General features: G+C 32.4%; 1 long non-coding RNA gene and 2 pseudogenes across 1 annotated transcript; 2 read left to right on the forward strand and 1 right to left on the reverse strand.

Moving 5' to 3' along the window:
* The first annotated feature begins 2,754 nt into the window (after nt 1-2,754).
* Nucleotides 2,755-4,673, forward strand: LOC146912319 (UPF0481 protein At3g47200-like; annotated as a pseudogene).
* A 1,879-nt stretch (nt 4,674-6,552) lies between these two features.
* LOC146912320 (uncharacterized) lies at nt 6,553-9,577 on the reverse strand. The gene is made up of 3 exons (XR_015016411.1): nt 9,304-9,577; nt 7,436-7,859; nt 6,553-7,092 (listed from the first exon to the last, which is right to left on the reverse strand). It is a non-coding gene; the product is annotated as an uncharacterized LOC146912320 (long non-coding RNA).
* A 2,115-nt stretch (nt 9,578-11,692) lies between these two features.
* LOC146912321 (UPF0481 protein At3g47200-like) lies at nt 11,693-13,459 on the forward strand (annotated as a pseudogene).
* Nucleotides 13,460-15,284: the final 1,825 nt, after the last annotated feature.

Raw genomic sequence — 15,284 nt, forward strand, 5'->3', positions numbered from 1 at the left:
GAAGAATAATTTTCATAAATTGTTACTATGTTTTCGAACATATTTAAAAAAGGTGCAGAATGTGCACATGGCCGGCCAAAGGCATAGGCTAGAGACCAAGGGTGCGCCGGCCTAGGGACCAGGCAGGCCTGTAGGGGGGCCAATTTTTTTGTTTTTATAGGCGGAAGTGTATATAGAAATACTTGTTATCTAGGGGAATATATATCAAAAATCGCAAAGAGGGACCAATTATTTATCAGACTTTAGCCCAGTAGCCCTTCACTTATTTTATTTTACAACTCGGCAGCATTTCATTTTCACACCCCACAACCCAGTGCTTTCATTTTCACATTCCCCCAATATTGGCCAAAACACTAAACTTAGAAGTATAACGTAAAACGCAAAAACAACACGTAAAAAGCAAAATCTCTACTCCTTCCCAAAGACCGTATTTGTTTATATTTTGAGGATGTTTTTTGGCGTTTCAAATTGAAGATAAACTGAATTTGTATTTATATTTGATAATATAACCATCTTGAATGTTTCATATTTGCGGCATCAAATTTGGTTTTGTATGATTTTTTTTGTAAGCAGCATATCATATTTTATTGACAAATGATAAAAAGTTTTCATGTTAATGGTTTGAGGAAAATGTATTTTATACTATTATAAATTTTTGATGATAAATGATTATGAAACTCTTTGAAAAAATTTGAGGTGGTAAATCAGCTGGATTATCAAATCAGATAAAAAATATTATATAAAGTTTGATGTGTCTACCTATCGTTTTACTTAGTTTTGTTTGGTTTCGTTCGACCCCTCATACTTTTTTTCGTTTTGTTATTTTTTTATTAATAATCTATATGACAAAGTGTATTTGACACAATGTTCTTAATCTGAGGTGTCGTCATAGTTGAGTTTCAAAACATTGAGTTATTGTATTATAGTGACTTAGGATGATAACATAGTTGGGATGTCAAACATCACGATTAATACATGTTCCATTCATCATTTATATAAAAAAAAAATCTGATATAATTATATAAATGGGTCATTTTCTCAAACTTAACCTAAAACTTATAAAATGCTAGGGACGAGACTTATACATATTAGAAACAATTTTATTTTATTTTATTTTGGATAAAACAAGATCGAACAAAGAATGCAAGGGACACTCCAATCAATTTGCATCAAATAAAAGTCAGATAAAATACAGTATTTGTTGTTTTAAAAGACTACACTAATTAGAAAATCTAGAATAGATACTACAATTTTCATTTTTATTTTAAGAAAAAGATTATACAATTATTATAAACCAAAATCCAAAAATTGAACCCCCAAAGAAACCATATCAAAGCTAGCATCTCCAATCAATATATGTGGCTACAAGGCCAAGTATCGTACAATCCCATCCAATATATGTGGCTACAAAGGCACATATCATACAACCCAATCCAACAATATATGTGGCTACAAAGGCCAAGTATCATACAATTTTTATTTTGTTTATATTTATGATTAGAGGGTGTGTATCTTAAAAAAAATGATATTTGAACAATTATTTTGTAATAATTTTTTGATAATTTCCTATTTTTTTTCTAAAAAGTTGTCAAAACTCACAGGTAGCCGTACAAATATAATTCTTGTATGTTAAATAAGGCCTTCTTCATCCACGTGTGTCTATCATACGATTTTTTTTAAATAGTATTAAATAGACACAAATATTAAATAAGAAATATGAAAATCATTTTGAAAATCTTCATATAATAAGGACACGAGGGAGTGCCAAAAGAATTGAAACTTAATTCCAAAGACCAAGCTTTTCATTTTCTTGCTGACTCTCAAAGATGTCATCCTCCTGCTTGGTGGATATCAATGCGATGCTCGACATAGCAGAGCCACCTTCAACCGATGACTGTTGCATCTACAAAGTCCCCTCTGCTATTCGCAAACTCAACGAAGATGCATATACTTGTTCAGAACAAAATACTGGAAAACTGGCTTGGAGACAGTGATTCTGTGGCTAACTTGTTTAATGGTCTTTGGAAAAATGTTATACGTTCTAATATCAGTTCTCAATTCTCTGGTCTTTCCAATGACTTAAATGCTTTCTGTAGTAATCGTTGGAATAAGTGGAAGGCTACTCTCAGGCGTGATTATTGCAAAACTCCTTGGCAAACTGCTGCTTCAATTGCTGGAATCTTGCTACTTGTTCTCACTTTACTTCAATCTATTTGTTCTGTCTTGCAAGTTGTACAAGCCTCCTAGCTTGATTTCTTTTATTGTTGAGTTCATAATTATTATTATCAATGTACGTTGTTTGTTTCAATGGTTTCATTATTTTGTGTGTTGTATTAGATCGAAATTCTATTAGGTGTTCTGCCAAATAAAAGAGCAACTTGATCATGTTGTATTGTTGTTGAACAAAATGGGTCTGATAGTGTTCATGGCAAAATCTAGGGGTGCAGGTAGAAACTCCTAACTAATGTCACGTCTCATGTGTGTTTGGTTATAAAAATTGTTTTTGAATGAATTGATTTTGTAGAATTGATTTAGGTGAAAAGTGAGTTTAACTTAAGGTGATTTATGTTTTGATACCTTGTTTGAAAAGTGATTTTTCATAATTCAAGTTGTTTGGATAATTTAGATCAAAATTACTTTTGAGTGCGAATTTACCAAAACTGGTTTGAATGATTAAAAAAGAAGAGGCACGTTAATAAAATAAGTGAGTGCTTGAGTAAATGGTAAATTGATTACCAAGTCACATACTCACATCAATAAAATGTTGAGGCCAGGTTTATCATTTTATTCTCAATAGTTTAGGCTTGATCATCCAATAGTAGTGGATTTTGGGATTGTTTCGTATCTTTCCAGCTGTGTTTTTTGGTTATCCATAGCGTGTTTTGAGGCTTTGGTGGCGCTCAGAAAATTCAAAAGGTCCATGGTGATTCTAGTATGATTGCAGGGGCTGTTTCAACTAGTCTGTCAATCTCTGGTGTACTGTTTCGGCGGTTTTTCAGTTTCTTAGATTTGTGTATTGGAGTTGTTCTATTGTGTTTTTCTTAGTATCAGTTGGTTGATCGGATACCAAAGCTTTTCATTTTCTTGCTGAATCTCAAGATGTCATGCTTGGTGGATATCAATGCGATGCTCAACACAGCAGAGCCACCATCAACCAATGACTGTTGCATCTACAAGGTCCCTTCTGTTATTCGCAAACACAATGAAGACGCATACACTCCCAAAGTCGTTTCCATTGGCCCCTTTCACCACCGTCAACCCCAGCTCCAAAACATGGAAAGTCAGAAACTCATTCACTTCAAAGCTTTTCTCCAACGAACCAACACAAGTTTAAACACCTTGGTCAGCTACATAGAATATTCTATCTTACCTCATTTCAAACGCTGTTATTCTGAAACCTTACCATTTTCTTATGATGAACTTGTTAAGTTAATCTTAATCGATTCCTGTTTTATTATTCAACTTTTTTGGACAGACCCTTATGATGATAAACCTTGGTTAGATACTGGTATAGTATACGATTTATTATTACTTGAAAATCAGCTTCCCTTTTTCGTTATTGAAAATATTTACAGTCTTTCATTGAGTTCTACAAATGCTAGTGTTCCTAACACTAACTTCCCTTCTTTTCTTGAACTCACTGTTTATTACTTTCAATATTTCAATAAATCGAACTTGTATTTTGATGATGGTGATATTAGTATAAGGCACTTCACTGATCTGATTAGAGGATATTTCATTTGCAACATCCTATTGAAAGTCGACCGAGTAGAGTCAGAGAATGGATGAAACATCTACCGAGTGCAACTGAGTTGTTAGAAGCTGGAGTTAAGTTTAAAGTGAACACTAAAAGTAAGTGTTTACTTGACTTCAGGTTCTCAAAATCGGGAGGAGTTCTTGAAATTCCTCAATTAAAAGTTCACGATGGGACCGAAACTTTATTTCGGAATATGGTTGCTTTGGAGCAGTGTCATTACCCAATGGAGATATATATTTCTGATTATGTTGTTGTTTTGGATTACATTATAAATACTGGGACCGATGTGGATATACTTGTTCGGAGGGAAATACTGGATAATATGCTTGGAGAAAGTAGTGATTCTGTGGCTAACAGGTTTAATGGTATTTGCAAAAATGTTGTATATTCTAATATCAGTTCTCATTTTTCTATTCTTTCCGAAGACTTTATTGCTTTTTGTAATAATCCTTGGAATAATTTGAAGGCTACTCTCAGGCGTGATTATGGCAAGACTCCTTGGCAAACTGCTGCTTCCTTTGCTGGAATTGTACTACTTGTTCTCACTTTTATTCAATCAGTTTGTTCTGTCTTGCAAGTAGTACAACAACCTAATGCCTCCTAGTGATTTCTTTCATTGTTGAGTTCATAATTATTGTTATTGTTATTATCACCAATTTACGTTGTTTGTTTCAATGGTTTCATTATTTTTGTGTGTTGTATTAGATAGAAATTGCAATTTCCTATAAATAGGTATTCTGCTAAATAAAAGAGCAATTTGATCATGTTGTATTGCTGTTGAACAAAATGGGTCTGATAGTGCTCATGGCAAAATCTAGGGGTGCAGGTAATTGTTTTTGAATGAATTGATTTTATAGAATTGATTTAGGTGAAGAAGTGAGTTGAATTTAACATGATTTATGTTTTAATACCTTAATTGAAAAGTGTTTTTTCATTATGCAAGTCGTTTGGATAATTTAGATCAAAATTACTTTTAGTGCGAATTTACCAAAACTGGTTTGAATGATTAAGAAAGAAGAGGCACGTTAATAAAATAAGAGAGTGCTTGAGTAAATGGTAAATTGATTACTGGGTCACATCAATAAAATGTTGAAGTGCTTTTCTTTGGACGCAAAAGCTACCTATATTAGCGCCAACCTTAAATCGATTTTGGAACAATAATCACGTAAAATTATTAAGAGCACCCAAACAAGTTTATTTAGTACATAACTCACGTTCGTGTATTGCCTTCCAACTCACAACCAAACAAGCACGACATTGAATTTTTTTACCATATAGCCCTACATTTATACTCTCACTCTCCATTTTACTTAAACTATCTGTTATGCCCATTGTGTTGAACTATTTCGGTTTAAGTTTTTATTTCAGAAAACTTTATGAATGTTTTCCAGTGTTATATCATTGGTTTCGAAAAGGTTGAAAACCGGTTTCCGTGTAATATTTTATACCCAAGAAAGATATAAAAACATTACAACCAATTAATTCATTTTTTTTTAAAGAACAACCAATTAATTCAAATAAATCAACGAACCAAAATTCTCCAATATTACTTTTGAAGCATTGATAATTAAGTAGAGTAGTAACAGGTGTAGCAAACCTAGGCTTATAAGCAAAACCATGCAACTCAAACCCATCATATATAACTTCATAACCACCATCAGGACAAGGTGGAATCCACTGTAAACTGAACATAAAGTATGTTTCAACCCAACCACTTCCACATCCTTGTAAACTCCTAACCCTTAAACTCTTAATAGTCAACTTACTCTTATCGACAGCAGCAACAAGTAACAATTTTCGTTTGCATTCAACCAAATTAGGTGACCTTAAAAAGCTCCTCATAGATGCTTGAATTTTCAACCAAGTTTTCTTCCTACATCATAAGCTAAAACACTAAAAAGAACCAAGTTTTTCAATTACATGTCAATGCATATAAACTAAAACCTCCTCATAGATGCTTCAATTCAGGATGGTTTTCATCCTGAACCAAACCATGTCCGCCCCGGGAAAAAAGGTGAGTAGAATGAACAATACGGTTGTGCTAATATATAAGGTAGCCAGAAGTAAATGTAATAGATGTAAGGAAGGTGGGTGGAAGTAAACGTAGCAATGAGAAAGGCTAGAAACATTATATTTTGAACACTTTTTCTAACAATTACTTTTTATTGAATAAAATTTGGGTGTACCATAGAATTTGCCAACATTTATGGGAACTTCTACGGTACACCCCTCTCGCTTCATAATTTTATAAATTAACGATCATTTTTCATGTAAGAAATAACTATTTTTCAATATTTAATTATATTTTAGAGAACATCATTTAGTAAGAAAAAACATCATTTCATTGTTTATAAGAATCATAGTAATTTTTTTTACATATTATCGTAAAAAATAATCAATGTTCTCAATCATAAGTGATAAAAATTCAAAAAAAATTAATTTTATTTCGTTGACACTTTTGATGAATAAGATTTAGTTATTATAATTACTAGCGTCCAGACGGGCACTCCCGTGCCCGTCTGTCCGCTTTTTCTACTGCGTTAAAGTACTTACATATGTATTGTACTATGTTTAGTTGTATAAATTAATAAGTAGTATGTATACACAAATATATTTTATTTTACTCTCATGGCAGTCAATTCGTTTTTATATTATGCAAACGTTTGCATATATTTGAAGAGTTAAATGGTAATGCAATGGAGATTTGTGTACAAAAGTGGTTCCACATAACAAATTGAATTGAAAATCAGATTATCATACTCACAAATGTGAGTGTTTGCAAGTCATTTGTGATTTGGCAGGGGTAACATCTCAAGAAATTTGATTTGGACTTAGCACAAAGGATAAAAAAGATATATAGCTTCAATTTTGGTAGAGCTATAAGAAATTAAAAGTTAGGTCACCACACAAAATGAGATGCATGTAAGAGTTTTACTTTAAGGAAAACAAATCAATGCAATGCTCTACTTTTTTTTTTGAGGGGGATGTTTCGTAATATATTTTCATCTCGTGAATGTAACCTTACATATAATTTGAAAGCAAAGACACGTCATGCATGTGTCTCACAATGGTGCTTCATTAGTTTTTCCGATAGTTTATAGATGTGTGTAATGCGACTCAAGCCTTTTTCTCTTCTACATGCAACACGGGTCCCTTCTACTTTGTTGATGACCTTTTTATTTTTTGCATCGTTACATGTCCTCAAGATATAACAACAAACAACACTATGAAAATATTTGGTAAGCAAAAAGTTATGTCTTGTACAATATTTGGTAGGCAAAAAGTTATTTGTCTTCTTAAGCATTGCCATTCAACTTCTTCCTCTTCTTGAGGTTCTTCACAAAAAAGCACAGAGAAAATGAGTGTTTGTGTCATACACTCGCTGCCAATTAAAACACTTAAAGAGAAAGCGAAGTGTGAGAAAAACAATATGAGATTTAAATAAATAAAAAACCATTAATTGGGTATCATATATATTTTTCGATGAATTGTGAAGAACTAAATAGAGGAAACATTTCATTAAACCTACACCAATGCTACCTAGATCTTCATTGTGTCTGCAAAATTTAACCGATTTTGTAAAAAAAAAAAAAAAAAAATTCTCATCTCCAGCTAATTCTAATCTTACACAACTCCAGGCTTTATTAAATTATATTATTTCGGTTGAATTAAACTTACCCAAGACAATGCCAATCCACCACATCTGCTCGCCGCAGTCTTGAATCGTACAAATTTTATTTTTCTCTTTTGGTGCACCTCTACACATCGAAATCACCCTAAATTGATATCACCTTATCTTTACCTTTACCGTTAAGACAACCACACCCCATTCCCATGCCTGCTTCGTACGAAATGAGTTTTCATGCGTACCGGAAATTATAGAGATGAGTGGTCCCTAACCCCTTATTTTATGTTATAGTGACTCTCAAGTATAGGAGAATTCTCCACAATTAGGATACCTTTTTTGACTGTGTACAATAAATCAAAACAAAGTCTCACCAGGAAACATAGTTTATCAATCCTACAACAAAGACTTCAATAAATATCTCAAAAGAATGTCACACTTAATCCTTCCACCTTACTTCAAAGCTTTGAGTATCACCTGTCATTCAAAACCAACTCATCAGATCAAAACATGTAAAAAAGGAATTATACTGATATTAAGAATATTGTATTGTACTCCTTCTTAATGTTTCAAGTTCGATTGGCTAATTTAACTTCTAAAAATATTGAAAATATTGTAGTGTTTTTTTATACGTAAAACCCTCGGTTACAAATTGTTATCTCTCAAATTTGTCAAACCCACATTCATTGTTTATCTTCAATCTTGTTAGTGTGTTGATATTCACTTACATATGAAGAAAACTAATTGAAAAGGAAATAAAAAGTCACTGGAAAAGTAATAAACTACTATCAAGCTAAAAATAAGAGCAGATGCATCAGCGTGAGTGAAAAATAGTGATGGAATCTAAGAGTAGCACAACGAAAAGTTTCAACATCTGCACAATCTTGTTGTGGTTCATAGACTTATTAACACTCCACTCGCCCTCTCAAAATGGATCAGATCAAAGTGTTTTTAATGGATCAAGAGGATTATGATGCACTCAAACAAACACAACAAATAAGGAAGCAATTAAGATTAAAATTAAGCAATAACAAATAACAGAAAGTGAAAACTATAATAGGAACAAAAGGAGTTGACAGTTTATGAAACAAAAATATATGTCTTACTGATGGCAACTTCTCTTGTGTGCAAGGTTCTTCTTCCTTCAATTGTAGTACTCTTCCCATCACATTCTCAATACGTTCTAATGGTTGTTAAAGTATCCCTTAAACATAATATTGTTCAGATTTGGAAGGATTTGAAATTAACAAACAAAAACCGGTTTGTGTTTGGATAATCACGCTAATATATTTGTCTTAATCATGTTATTGCGAAATATTATTCTGGAATTTTAATTAAAAAGGATTTTGAACCCTATCAATTCTCTATTTTGTAACCCTATCTCTTATCTGATTTTGAACCCTATCAATTCTCTATTTGATAATCCAAACCCTACTGTGTTTTAAGTTTTCTACAGCATATACTCGAAATTTGTATGATTTCTGATTTTTCCCCTATCAAATGCTTTCAAATGAGGACCAAACCTATAACAGAAATCATGAAATAAAGATTGAAGAAATGAGCATAACATAAAAGGAAGCCCGTAACACAATTTTTGTGGATCCTTGTTGTTGTTGCGGCCATATCTTGTGCTCATGTTTACGGTGACGCTGCAAGCAGCCATTCCACTATGTTTTACTTTTTAATGGTAGCCAAAAACACCACAATCTGACCATCTCCTTATCATTACCCTATATTGTATCTTTCTCCCTTTTAGGTTCAATATTGTTAGATGTAGTTTTGAGGTTGAAGAGGAAAATTATAAGTAAACGGAAAATGGACAAAATTCATCAATAAACAGAAAATTTAAAATAACAAACAAATAGCGATTCCATTGTTAGCAAATCAATGGTAGTGGAGAGAAGAAATCAAAATACTAAACCTTGATATTGTGTGGCTTCCTTCTCTATCCATTTTTATATCCTCTTGTTTCTTCTTCTCTTTGTCCGTCTTTAATTTCCAATTTATAAGATATTTCACTCCATCCCTTTCCTCCTACTCTCTCTCCTTTTACCATACACACGCATGTTTTCATTAAGGATTTGAATTGAGAAAAGCCTACAGTTATTTTACAGTTTCATATCTGTGTTTTTTTTGGAATATTTGCAATACTTGGAGGGTAAAATAGGAAAGAAAATAGGCTACACCAAAACTAAGTATTGCCTTTATTAATATTCTCTAATTGATAGTTTTAAGTTTTAACTTAAAACTTAAAACTTATAGGTTTGGATTATCAAATCAGATAAAAAATATTATATAAAGTTTGATGTGTCTACCTATCGTTTTACTTAGTTTTGTTTGGTTTCGTTCGACCCCTCATACTTTTTTTCGTTTTGTTATTTTTTTATTAATAATCTATATGACAAAGTGTATTTGACACAATGTTCTTAATCTGAGGTGTCGTCATAGTTGAGTTTCAAAACATTGAGTTATTGTATTATAGTGACTTAGGATGATAACATAGTTGGGATGTCAAACATCACGATTAATACATGTTCCATTCATCATTTATATAAAAAAAAAATCTGATATAATTATATAAATGGGTCATTTTCTCAAACTTAACCTAAAACTTATAAAATGCTAGGGACGAGACTTATACATATTAGAAACAATTTTATTTTATTTTATTTTGGATAAAACAAGATCGAACAAAGAATGCAAGGGACACTCCAATCAATTTGCATCAAATAAAAGTCAGATAAAATACAGTATTTGTTGTTTTAAAAGACTACACTAATTAGAAAATCTAGAATAGATACTACAATTTTCATTTTTATTTTAAGAAAAAGATTATACAATTATTATAAACCAAAATCCAAAAATTGAACCCCCAAAGAAACCATATCAAAGCTAGCATCTCCAATCAATATATGTGGCTACAAGGCCAAGTATCGTACAATCCCATCCAATATATGTGGCTACAAAGGCACATATCATACAACCCAATCCAACAATATATGTGGCTACAAAGGCCAAGTATCATACAATTTTTATTTTGTTTATATTTATGATTAGAGGGTGTGTATCTTAAAAAAAATGATATTTGAACAATTATTTTGTAATAATTTTTTGATAATTTCCTATTTTTTTTCTAAAAAGTTGTCAAAACTCACAGGTAGCCGTACAAATATAATTCTTGTATGTTAAATAAGGCCTTCTTCATCCACGTGTGTCTATCATACGATTTTTTTTAAATAGTATTAAATAGACACAAATATTAAATAAGAAATATGAAAATCATTTTGAAAATCTTCATATAATAAGGACACGAGGGAGTGCCAAAAGAATTGAAACTTAATTCCAAAGACCAAGCTTTTCATTTTCTTGCTGACTCTCAAAGATGTCATCCTCCTGCTTGGTGGATATCAATGCGATGCTCGACATAGCAGAGCCACCTTCAACCGATGACTGTTGCATCTACAAAGTCCCCTCTGCTATTCGCAAACTCAACGAAGATGCATATACTTGTTCAGAACAAAATACTGGAAAACTGGCTTGGAGACAGTGATTCTGTGGCTAACTTGTTTAATGGTCTTTGGAAAAATGTTATACGTTCTAATATCAGTTCTCAATTCTCTGGTCTTTCCAATGACTTAAATGCTTTCTGTAGTAATCGTTGGAATAAGTGGAAGGCTACTCTCAGGCGTGATTATTGCAAAACTCCTTGGCAAACTGCTGCTTCAATTGCTGGAATCTTGCTACTTGTTCTCACTTTACTTCAATCTATTTGTTCTGTCTTGCAAGTTGTACAAGCCTCCTAGCTTGATTTCTTTTATTGTTGAGTTCATAATTATTATTATCAATGTACGTTGTTTGTTTCAATGGTTTCATTATTTTGTGTGTTGTATTAGATCGAAATTCTATTAGGTGTTCTGCCAAATAAAAGAGCAACTTGATCATGTTGTATTGTTGTTGAACAAAATGGGTCTGATAGTGTTCATGGCAAAATCTAGGGGTGCAGGTAGAAACTCCTAACTAATGTCACGTCTCATGTGTGTTTGGTTATAAAAATTGTTTTTGAATGAATTGATTTTGTAGAATTGATTTAGGTGAAAAGTGAGTTTAACTTAAGGTGATTTATGTTTTGATACCTTGTTTGAAAAGTGATTTTTCATAATTCAAGTTGTTTGGATAATTTAGATCAAAATTACTTTTGAGTGCGAATTTACCAAAACTGGTTTGAATGATTAAAAAAGAAGAGGCACGTTAATAAAATAAGTGAGTGCTTGAGTAAATGGTAAATTGATTACCAAGTCACATACTCACATCAATAAAATGTTGAGGCCAGGTTTATCATTTTATTCTCAATAGTTTAGGCTTGATCATCCAATAGTAGTGGATTTTGGGATTGTTTCGTATCTTTCCAGCTGTGTTTTTTGGTTATCCATAGCGTGTTTTGAGGCTTTGGTGGCGCTCAGAAAATTCAAAAGGTCCATGGTGATTCTAGTATGATTGCAGGGGCTGTTTCAACTAGTCTGTCAATCTCTGGTGTACTGTTTCGGCGGTTTTTCAGTTTCTTAGATTTGTGTATTGGAGTTGTTCTATTGTGTTTTTCTTAGTATCAGTTGGTTGATCGGATACCAAAGCTTTTCATTTTCTTGCTGAATCTCAAGATGTCATGCTTGGTGGATATCAATGCGATGCTCAACACAGCAGAGCCACCATCAACCAATGACTGTTGCATCTACAAGGTCCCTTCTGTTATTCGCAAACACAATGAAGACGCATACACTCCCAAAGTCGTTTCCATTGGCCCCTTTCACCACCGTCAACCCCAGCTCCAAAACATGGAAAGTCAGAAACTCATTCACTTCAAAGCTTTTCTCCAACGAACCAACACAAGTTTAAACACCTTGGTCAGCTACATAGAATATTCTATCTTACCTCATTTCAAACGCTGTTATTCTGAAACCTTACCATTTTCTTATGATGAACTTGTTAAGTTAATCTTAATCGATTCCTGTTTTATTATTCAACTTTTTTGGACAGACCCTTATGATGATAAACCTTGGTTAGATACTGGTATAGTATACGATTTATTATTACTTGAAAATCAGCTTCCCTTTTTCGTTATTGAAAATATTTACAGTCTTTCATTGAGTTCTACAAATGCTAGTGTTCCTAACACTAACTTCCCTTCTTTTCTTGAACTCACTGTTTATTACTTTCAATATTTCAATAAATCGAACTTGTATTTTGATGATGGTGATATTAGTATAAGGCACTTCACTGATCTGATTAGAGGATATTTCATTTGCAACATCCTATTGAAAGTCGACCGAGTAGAGTCAGAGAATGGATGAAACATCTACCGAGTGCAACTGAGTTGTTAGAAGCTGGAGTTAAGTTTAAAGTGAACACTAAAAGTAAGTGTTTACTTGACTTCAGGTTCTCAAAATCGGGAGGAGTTCTTGAAATTCCTCAATTAAAAGTTCACGATGGGACCGAAACTTTATTTCGGAATATGGTTGCTTTGGAGCAGTGTCATTACCCAATGGAGATATATATTTCTGATTATGTTGTTGTTTTGGATTACATTATAAATACTGGGACCGATGTGGATATACTTGTTCGGAGGGAAATACTGGATAATATGCTTGGAGAAAGTAGTGATTCTGTGGCTAACAGGTTTAATGGTATTTGCAAAAATGTTGTATATTCTAATATCAGTTCTCATTTTTCTATTCTTTCCGAAGACTTTATTGCTTTTTGTAATAATCCTTGGAATAATTTGAAGGCTACTCTCAGGCGTGATTATGGCAAGACTCCTTGGCAAACTGCTGCTTCCTTTGCTGGAATTGTACTACTTGTTCTCACTTTTATTCAATCAGTTTGTTCTGTCTTGCAAGTAGTACAACAACCTAATGCCTCCTAGTGATTTCTTTCATTGTTGAGTTCATAATTATTGTTATTGTTATTATCACCAATTTACGTTGTTTGTTTCAATGGTTTCATTATTTTTGTGTGTTGTATTAGATAGAAATTGCAATTTCCTATAAATAGGTATTCTGCTAAATAAAAGAGCAATTTGATCATGTTGTATTGCTGTTGAACAAAATGGGTCTGATAGTGCTCATGGCAAAATCTAGGGGTGCAGGTAATTGTTTTTGAATGAATTGATTTTATAGAATTGATTTAGGTGAAGAAGTGAGTTGAATTTAACATGATTTATGTTTTAATACCTTAATTGAAAAGTGTTTTTTCATTATGCAAGTCGTTTGGATAATTTAGATCAAAATTACTTTTAGTGCGAATTTACCAAAACTGGTTTGAATGATTAAGAAAGAAGAGGCACGTTAATAAAATAAGAGAGTGCTTGAGTAAATGGTAAATTGATTACTGGGTCACATCAATAAAATGTTGAAGTGCTTTTCTTTGGACGCAAAAGCTACCTATATTAGCGCCAACCTTAAATCGATTTTGGAACAATAATCACGTAAAATTATTAAGAGCACCCAAACAAGTTTATTTAGTACATAACTCACGTTCGTGTATTGCCTTCCAACTCACAACCAAACAAGCACGACATTGAATTTTTTTACCATATAGCCCTACATTTATACTCTCACTCTCCATTTTACTTAAACTATCTGTTATGCCCATTGTGTTGAACTATTTCGGTTTAAGTTTTTATTTCAGAAAACTTTATGAATGTTTTCCAGTGTTATATCATTGGTTTCGAAAAGGTTGAAAACCGGTTTCCGTGTAATATTTTATACCCAAGAAAGATATAAAAACATTACAACCAATTAATTCATTTTTTTTTAAAGAACAACCAATTAATTCAAATAAATCAACGAACCAAAATTCTCCAATATTACTTTTGAAGCATTGATAATTAAGTAGAGTAGTAACAGGTGTAGCAAACCTAGGCTTATAAGCAAAACCATGCAACTCAAACCCATCATATATAACTTCATAACCACCATCAGGACAAGGTGGAATCCACTGTAAACTGAACATAAAGTATGTTTCAACCCAACCACTTCCACATCCTTGTAAACTCCTAACCCTTAAACTCTTAATAGTCAACTTACTCTTATCGACAGCAGCAACAAGTAACAATTTTCGTTTGCATTCAACCAAATTAGGTGACCTTAAAAAGCTCCTCATAGATGCTTGAATTTTCAACCAAGTTTTCTTCCTACATCATAAGCTAAAACACTAAAAAGAACCAAGTTTTTCAATTACATGTCAATGCATATAAACTAAAACCTCCTCATAGATGCTTCAATTCAGGATGGTTTTCATCCTGAACCAAACCATGTCCGCCCCGGGAAAAAAGGTGAGTAGAATGAACAATACGGTTGTGCTAATATATAAGGTAGCCAGAAGTAAATGTAATAGATGTAAGGAAGGTGGGTGGAAGTAAACGTAGCAATGAGAAAGGCTAGAAACATTATATTTTGAACACTTTTTCTAACAATTACTTTTTATTGAATAAAATTTGGGTGTACCATAGAATTTGCCAACATTTATGGGAACTTCTACGGTACACCCCTCTCGCTTCATAATTTTATAAATTAACGATCATTTTTCATGTAAGAAATAACTATTTTTCAATATTTAATTATATTTTAGAGAACATCATTTAGTAAGAAAAAACATCATTTCATTGTTTATAAGAATCATAGTAATTTTTTTTACATATTATCGTAAAAAATAATCAATGTTCTCAATCATAAGTGATAAAAATTCAAAAAAAATTAATTTTATTTCGTTGACACTTTTGATGAATAAGATTTAGTTATTATAATTACTAGCGTCCAGACGGGCACTCCCGTGCCCGTCTGTCCGCTTTTTCTACTGCGTTAAAGTACTTACATATGTATTGTACTATGTTTAGTTGTATAAATTAAT

Source organism: Medicago sativa, chromosome 6 (genome assembly GCF_051527215.1).
Source record: "Medicago sativa cultivar Bolivia chromosome 6, Bolivia_mono, whole genome shotgun sequence".
Classification (NCBI taxonomy): domain Eukaryota; kingdom Viridiplantae; phylum Streptophyta; class Magnoliopsida; order Fabales; family Fabaceae; genus Medicago; species Medicago sativa.